Raw genomic sequence first — 9,605 nt, forward strand, 5'->3', positions numbered from 1 at the left:
AGCCAGGGAGAGAGGAGGGAGACGGAGCTTGATGAGGAGCAAAGCAGTAAGAGGGGAAGTCAGTATGTCCCGCAGGTAGTGAATAAAAGACGAAAAGAATAATTTGGGCTTTTTCGCTGCCTGGAACAGAACGTCACATTGCGGCTATCAAAGACATTAGTAACATTGAATCACATCTCTCTCCCTTATTTTTGGTTGTTATTTCCCTCTCTTTCTTTGCTTTCATACAGCAGTCCCTATATGTCCCTGAGAGCAACATGTGCACATGTAATGCACATCTTTTTCCACAATATCACAGATTCACAGTGAATGTGATTATGGAAGTGTTGAAGGTGCAATCACCACGGGGAATTTGAATGGCGCAAATTAGGTTGGATCCGATCCTTGGAGAAGCCATTAGCCCTTCACTTCCTCCCTGTGTAACTGTGTGTGTGTGTGTGTGTGAGTGTGTGAGTGAGTGTGTTATCAAGGAAATATCTGCTCCATGAGTACATCATGTTCTCCTCATGCCAGAAAAGAAACAGATTTACGCTCATGTGTGCACAAATTAACAAACTTCCCCGACAAAACAAAACGGCGGCATGAACAACACTATTAGAGCTCGTCGTGCTGCTGCTCTATACATCATGTAGAATAAAGAAGACCAGTGTGTTGCTTCACACGTCGTGCAGCAGCAATTCATTTTCTGATCTGGGCGGAGATAGTGACCGCGAGGGACCATGCTGTGGTTTCTAAAAAGATGCTCCTAGGAGGAGGATTTGTCTTGTCACTGTTCTCCGCAGGTCCTCGCAGCTTATTACCATTTTACAATCAGTCCTTGAGCAGCTGTTTCCATTGATAACGCAGTGATGTATTTGTCTGTAATTGTAGGATGATGGTAGAGCCTTAACACATGCACACATATACAGACTGCTATATGCTGATTCAGAGCGACAGTTATCTCGTCCCCACTTTACCTGTGTAAATATTCTGTGAATGTTATCTGAAGCCACTGCATTGAAATGTTCAGTGTCATGCAATATTTTTCCACATCAACTAAAAACTTAATCTGAATAAATGGCCCACAAGCTTCTGCCGTTGGGAGGGGGCATTTTTACAAGTAGCTACACAATAGATTTTATTATTCTGCTGTTCTGCTGCCGGCGGTGATAAGAATAGGAAAAGCACGCTGCCAGCAGAATCTAACTAGGAATGGTGCAACATCTACATAGTGTTGTCAAAATAATTGAGGTACCAGCTTCGAGCCTCCCCCCAGTGACTGTAGCTCTGTAACCTGGTTCTGTCTGATGCGCATTTACAACATTAACATCCTACAGGCCAATAATTACTTTAGATGACCTCAGATGCCAGCTGAAGATCTCTTTTAATAACCTGTTCTCAAAGACTGTACTAGCTTTGAAAATGAAATGCATTGTGGGATCAAGCTCATGATAGAAACAGGTACAAAATAACATAAAGATGACTGAATTGATCCCACAGATAACACTACGACTTATATTTGTTTTTGTTTATCCATGTTAAAGGGGCACTATGTCAGTGTTAAGATTCATTTTACTTGTCGAGGCAAGCGCTACTTTGCTTCTGATATGACCCTGCTTGAAAAAATAGCATGACCAGCACCAAAAACCCGACATATGCTGGTCTAACCCTTCAGGGTTATCTTAAAGGTGCAGTATGTAGGGACTGTTCACCTGTTGAATTTGGCACAACAGAGTAACTGCTAAGTGCTGCCAATGGTAGCTGCTGGAAGCTAGTTAGCTGAGTGAGCTGAGTTTACCATGCAGCTCGCACTCCGGACTGTGAGTTCGAGGCACCAAAGAAGTGTTGGTGTTCACGCTGCTAGCAGAGGATACTTGGACCAAGACGAGCCGGGGCTAGCTGGTCAGGTTACTAAACATTTGCTAAACATTTTGCAACACAATACACAGATATCTAAATGTGACATTTTTGTTCCATTTTGAATGTTTCTTTTTTAAACAAACCTCTTACATATTGTGACTTTTATCACCAGTTATTTTTTATTAGAAAGGCAGAGTTGCACATTTAGGGTGTACAGTATACAGGACATAGGTATAGAGAGCCAAAGTCATCTCGTCATATCGGTACTAGCTTCCATTTCATTAGCTTTTTTCAGCCAATTCAACCTCTCACTTTACTTTTATATTTTGAAATTTAACAAAGTTGAAAAAAGGATTTCTGTCGAGCTAACATAAAAATCTACCACTGAAGCATAGTTTTACCCATACTGAAGCCTTATCTATCTGTGACGTTCAACCAGTATTGGTTAATAGCATTATAACAAAACTCAATGGGTTTTTGAATTAGGTTTTCTTCCTTCTCGAAAATAACCCAGATGTTCTGGTTTGATAATGGTTCCAGACAAGGAGGCACTAATGAAATATGGCATCAAGTTGTATGACAAGAAATGTAGAATGTCTATAAAAGTCTTACTAAATATCAGAATATTGAGGTGCAATCCGAAATCACTTAAATGCACCTTTAAACATACCCCGACACATAATCTGGAGGGTTATGGACACTAAAAATGGCACTATACTGATTTTATTGCCTCTTGAAAATTGATTATAAACAATAAATCGATGTTGAAAAAGATAGTCATAGGAAGTCAAAAACGTTTACAAACCAATAATCAATAAATCAAAGACAATGTGAAAACAACAACACAATGTGAAAGGTGGTCACCTGCAGACAATTATCACCTGAATCTGTTTCTCCTCGTTGTTTTACGGAGCTTTATAGTGAGTTTCAGCCCATTGCTCGGCTGTCCAGCTCACAAATCCACTGTTTTGGTTCTTTTTCAATGCTCCCATAGTGTCATTTTTTGGTTGCAGGTAGCTGTTTCCAGAGAAAAGGCTCTAAAAAAAACACCTGCGCACCCTGTTCGGCACCAAAGAGCAAACAGACACAGTTGAAGACCAGCTGATGAAAATAGCGGAGCATTTAGCAGGTAAAGAGCCAGATATTTCCCCCAGAGAGAGACCAAAGACAAGGTACAAGTTTACTACTCCTTCATACAGAAAGTATCTGATTCATTTTTGAGTAGGACTTTGATACATTCAATCATCTCTGATAACAAGCATCACCATGAAAAATGCCTGATATCAAATTTTGGATCATATCTAATGTGAAACTATTGTCCTCCTCCTTGTTATGAAAGAAGGTCTTTACGGATGATAAAATATATCTTACTGCTGCACTGGCAAACTGTAACCAATCATGTCAGATTAGTTTCTTGGCTTGATCGAGGTGCAAATGGAGCGGAGGCTTGGCAAAGACGGTGGAGAAAATGATTTTAGGGGAACTGAGTTGGTGTTTATTTCCCCTCAGCCACAGTGGAGCAGCTTATTCATGAAGCCTCCAGTAGATGGAGCTGAGATCCTCTCAGTGCTCCAGGGGCAGCTCTGCAGAATGTGTACATCTGTGTGTGTGTGTGTGTGTGTGTGTGTGTGTGTGTGTGTGTGTGTGCGTGTGTGTGTGTGCATGCCTGCTGCATGTGTGTGATTATTAACATTAATATTTTATGAACAGTAATATAAGGAGTAGATGGAAATGTTCTTGTCTGTATTTTTAAAACATTTTTTTTTTATTGTATTTCTTTTTGGTTTCACTCCCAGGAGACCAGTCTGTCATGTCACAAGCGGGGATGCAGAAGTTTTCCTCTCTGAGCTGTTTACTTTTGTTTGAGGTCAGAGTAGGACAGGCCCGATGCTCGGAGGCAGACTACTTGAAGCAGCATCTTCCTCGGGCGCCTGCAGTGAACTGGCACTTCAGACGCTGGGTTTCGGGGGCTGAGTTAGGGGGTTAGTTCTGCACAGTGGGACCAGAGTTGACTTTTGAGGCAGGGTGAGCATGTCTCTCTTTTCTCTTTGCCTTTGCCTCACATTTTATCTTCCTCTCTCATGCTTACCCCAGCGTCTCCTCTCCCCTCTTCGTGTCCCTCTTAAGTTTGCCTATCAGCCCTCTGGCCCCGAGGAGCATCCGTGCCCCTCCTCATTCCCCATATGCCCCGTGCCTTAAAGCCTGGCCCCCAACGCTGGAGCCAATCACTTATTCATCAGCGACATGAATTAACAATCGTCTATTTTCCATCACACCAACAACCTGATGGTTGATTTTACTCCTGACCTGCTTCTGGTTTGACTTGTGTATCACGCAAGCACACAGACAGCAGACGGGAAGTTGGGAGCTCATCGTATCAGGATGCAGACGGGGAAAGGACACAATGCAAAATGTAAGAACACGGTGTCAATACTGTTGCATTATACTTAGATCTAGAGTTCACCTGGAGGAGAACAACTGAAGATTAAAATTACATCAAAAGACTGGTGGCATAAACACTGACTTGGGCTTAAAAGTTTTAGTAGGTGAGTGGCGATGCAGAAAAGTTGATGTGGGTGAGCAGATGAAACTGAACATTGGTAGAGGCTTCTTAGTGTCCTGCATACTGTTGTTGAGCAGCGCGAACAGTGTGGTCATCTGAAAGACATTGCGACGTTTTGTAAGCCCTTCATACTTTCTATAATGATTTAGAGTTTTTCCCAATCGATCAGTTGACTGAAAGCGTACAATTTTCACTGCAGCCAATCAAATCATCTTGTCACTGTCGAACTTCAAAACTGCTCCTTGTTCTGCTGCCATCAGCTGTCGTCTCTCTGTCACATTTATGCGACCCGACTCCAGTTTTGATCAGAGCCAGCCATCCGATGGGTCCTTCCAGAGAGCTCATCAAAGAGCCCCGCGTCACATCCATCCGGATCTTCAGCTACTGCAATGTTCTCCACTCCCCTTTCCTGATTAATAATTAGTCTCTCCTGATTGAAATCAAATGATGTGATTGGTTTGGGTGTGGCTTCAGAGAGAAAGGAAAACTTGATTAAAATTTTTGACATTAACCAAGGACACAGAGAGTGGCGATGGCAGGGGACAAATGTCTGTGAGTGGCCCGAGTAGCAAAAGGGCGAATGAGACATAAACACAGGGAGAGAAGGTCAATTACTTCGTCAAATTACAGGCTTTGTGAAAGAAGTTCGGGGAGAGGTGGGTGAGACTCCCAACACATCCTGACAACTGAATAGGCTGATTACAAACAACTCCTAAAACAACATGGATGGAGAATACCACTGACAGGCGTAATGGACCTTCATCACCACAAAAGTCCCATTCACACTGCTTTTTCAAGGCGGGAATCCTGCACTGACATTCCACCAGTTATAGAGGATGAATGGGGGGACAGTTTCAAGACGACAGGGGTGTGTCAGTCTGATGGCGTTCAGTCTGACAACTAAACAGACACTTAACTCATCAAACAAAACAGAAATGTCTTACACTGCAACCCACAATGCATAGTTACAAGACCTAACAACAGTACCATGCTAGCAGATCATGTCTTCAGCTTCTTATATGAGGAAAAAAATACTGAAATGAAACATGGAAAAGTGGCTGTCATCCTGTCCGTCCTACCGAATCTCCAGCACATTTCCCGCCAAAAAACAGGATCTGTCCACGGCAGTGAGAGCCAGACGGCTCTCGCAGTTGACTGCAATTAGTTATGTGAGGCTATTTCAAGCAAAAAAACATTGTCAATTTAATGTCTTAGTCACCTTCCACTATTGTGCTGTTGTTACTGTCTCTGGAATCTTATATAAACCAAGACTTCAGGGGACTTCCCCCTTGAAAACAGCATCCGTTTCCACCAGTGAGAACCAGACAGAGTCCAGAGTCCACAATGCATGGTGGGTCAGGATCTCAATCACAACACTTTATAACGACATCCATAAGATTATAAACAGTCTGTGGATACATGTTTAGATTCACAGGTTGAAACCAGGTGGCAGCACGTTAAAGAAGCACAAAAATCTCAACATTATGTTTTGTACTGCCGAGCCGCTTTTGGTTCCACAACTCAGCGTGCTGTAAGAAATGAGACACTGGAGACGCTTTATGGTTCAACATGAACAAACAAATTCGGCGTAGAGGTGAGCCTTTGTCATGGCGATAATGCAGAGGAGGGCTGTAGTTAACATTGTGAAATGATCACAGTTTGAAAAGGTTTAGCACCCCAAAACCCGGTCAGGTTTATCAGAGGATCATAGTTTGGGCTACAATAAGTCAAACGATTCCAGTAAACAAGATGGGAAAAAACAAAACAAAAACATCAACCTTGAGTGATATCTGTAGTCCTGTCATCATCATGGAGACTCCAGAGGGTTATGGCAAGGAAAAGGAAAAGTCAGGCACACACGATGTTACATGTCAATCAGTGAGCTTCACAGGTGCTGCTAGGCAGATTCTGTTACCTTCTTTGAGCTCCATACAAGAGAAACAAAGCAGCTGCCATCCATTTGACACATACAGAGCCGTTTTTAGCTGTATGAAACATCAAAGGTGAAGCAAACACACGCAGAAGGAATCGGTTTCATGCGCCCCACATGTGCCCTTTGAATAAATGGGAGCCTGTAACTTGGAAAAACGGGGTAATGGTAATTGGCTGATTGCCCTCCTTGGTGTCGCAATGATTTTGCCGACGACTGCAACATGTTGCCGGTAGGAAGTTATTGCTCATTTGGAGGATCCTTGTTACTCCCATCAGTCCCTTGCTGTTTCTGCAGCTGTGTGTGCATGTGTGTGCGCGTGTGTGCATGTTTGTGTGTGTGCATACATGTGTGCTCGGATAAGAGTGAGGCAACGTTGAGATGTCAGTACTATCTGGGTACATCTGTTTCGATACATGATGTTTGTAAGTGGGTGATTAAAGGGAGTTTCTGTCGTTCCGTATGACAGCCCAAGGACATGGTTCAAAGCATTGCCAGGTGTCAATCGAGCCCTTTGAAGCCTCAACTCTCACCCCTCTCGTAGGGGAGATGGGGGGGGGGGAGAGAATAGGTGGTGCTAGCTATAGTGTTTTCACACTTTGCCATTCATTGAGCAGTGTTTACCTTGTTGGAACTGAACTGCTGTCAGCTATAAGAGGGACTAGCTTTCTCCTCTCCCCACCCGATCCTCCATACATCCACTGCCTCGCCACAGAAAGAATGCATTGTGCTATTTAACCTCTCCAAACAATCCCCCCCCCCCCCCTTCCAGCAACCACAAAACACTCCACACACCTCCATCGCAGCACTTTAAGGGAAGGGTAGTGGCGCCTCGAGCCACATTAGCATGGCAAACTCGGCGTGACAGCAGTTTTGCTACAGCACTGTTATGATGGAGTGAATATGCTCACAGTTTGGGCTGCTCTGGGGGAAAGCGGTTCCCTCCAAAGTGTGTTATCATGTAGCCCCGAGTGGAGCTGGAGGGAAGGGGGTGGGTGTGGGTAGGGTTTTGAGATTGGGAGGAGAGAGCGGGGATGGGGAAATGGAAAGGGACTGTGGGGTAGAGACTGGAGGTGAGCTGAATTCAAGTTCAAAGCCGCAGAACGCGGCTGTGAGCCGAGAGCGAGCTGGGGAGGAGCTGTGATGCAGACGGAGCGCGGGGAGTTTTGATGTGGTGTGTGCCGGAGTGTACGGGCCTTGGCGGGTTGACAGTCACTCCACACATGAGTTTGAGTCAGAGAGGAGCCGACAGTGCCGGGCTTATTGAAGAAGACAGGGTGAACACTGCAATCAGCTCCTCTCCTCCTGTGAGGAGGGAGTGCAAAATCACATGAAACAAATGGAGAGTACACAGAGGGCTGCAGCGGCAGTGCACATGAATGTCGCTCTGTTAAATCATTGCCTACTGCTGACCTTATCTGCTACAAAATGCTCACCTATATTAATCAATGAGCAGTACCAGCAGAGTGACCTTCTGGAAGATCAAGAATTAGAAAAGCCTTCTGGAGAATTACTGCAATTATTTCACTTAATTGACACAAACGCTTCAATGTTGTTACCGTTATTAAAAGCTTCTTAGAAGATCGGCTAATTGGTTTTGATCCTTTGAAGAGCTTTGGAAATTATAGTGAAATTACCTTTTTTCTTCAAGTCCATTCCCCTTTTCTCAAAGTGAGGCTCAAAAGTGGACCGGAAAATAAATCATTCTCGGGTGTGTGTGTGTGTGCAGCAGGCGAAAAAAGATGTACATCACAAGAACAATTCATGCTATGCAGCAAACATAGTTAGGAAAGATCTGTCATTACTTGTGTTGGCTTGAATTCCCATGTTTGATATTTTCTCTCTGAAGTACAGCAGCTTCAGAGATTCCACCAGCAAAATTCCGTCTGTGATCTCTTTACCGACAGCAGGATTTGGATTTTTTTTCATTTTTAACTTTCTACTGGCACAGACGTACATATACACAACACAGATAAAGGGACATTGTTTAGATTTATTCTATCTCAGCGTTGTATCTTTCCTTCTAAATGTTATCCAATATGTCTGTAAACCATAGAAAGATATGGCCTGGCTCTGTAATTGCCACCTAAAATTACCTCTGTTGTTTCCTTAATTACACTGCAATTCCCTTGCTGGCCATACAGGAGATTTACATGAGATAGGAGGCTACCAAAGGCTACTGTTGTAATGAAGAATCATGTGCTCCAGCGTGCTTTTATTGCTGCCCTCTTACCAGCACTAACTAGTCCCACGCACTGCAGTTCACTTAGACCACTCAGTTGTCCCATTCTGAAATTATGACATTTTCTCTCCAGGCTTACTGATAGCATTCATTTAGTTTTCTCATCACTCCCTTCTGTAATTTTTTTCCCGATGGAGAAGTATGGGAAAAGAAAATTACATCTTTTCACAGATGGGAGAATAGGAAAGAGACACAACCGATAAACTGTCTAATCAATTTCAGCAATTAAAGGCAGTTGTGGCATTTAGAAGATATTTATTAATTTTTGGGCTAAATACAACTAAAGAACAGCTGCAGTCTTTTCCCCCCCTTTGGTTATTATTTCAACAAGCCAAGAGCCAGGTGTTCATTCTGGCAGGGAACAGAAGTACAAGTCTTCACAGCAATAGAGAGCAATTACTAGCAGCTCCACTCAACTTCAAATTTCTCTCTATGTCATTAAAATAGGTACTGCAACCTGTATCTAATACTGCGAGCAACCAACTGGAGGTAAACCTCATTTCATCTGCAGAATACACGACCGAACAACATTTGCTATACTGGGACATTACACTAACGTGGAGTGAAAGGGTGTCAGGCAGGGCGTTGTGGTAGCAGATAAACACAGTCACGCTGGTTGCTATGGCTGTGATTCTGAGGCTAGTTTGACTTTCAATTGGCACCTTTCCCATTCACTTAATTTAAAACAGCAACAATGACTCTCTCCGTCTGACCAATACTCACTGAGACTGAAGGGCACTTGTTTCCATAGCAGCACACAATGAGTTTTCTGCAGGTCCTGTAGGTCTCACATAATGTGCTATCCAAGAGAATCAACTATTTCATAGTCCTCAGATTCTCTAGAACTTTTTTTTTGTACAACTCACGGTGGAATCGAATGATCGCACATCAAAATGAATTAATTGGGAATCATGTAGTTGTGCATTGCACGCAATCCGAAATCTGTATAGCAATAACAAGACCGAAATTATGTATTAAGTAAGTATTCACCACATTTGCCAAGAAGTATGTCAACGTAATTTTGAAGTATC

The sequence above is a fragment of the Sparus aurata genome, chromosome 9 (assembly GCF_900880675.1).
Source record: "Sparus aurata chromosome 9, fSpaAur1.1, whole genome shotgun sequence".
In the NCBI taxonomy this organism is placed as follows: Eukaryota; Metazoa; Chordata; class Actinopteri; order Spariformes; family Sparidae; genus Sparus; species Sparus aurata.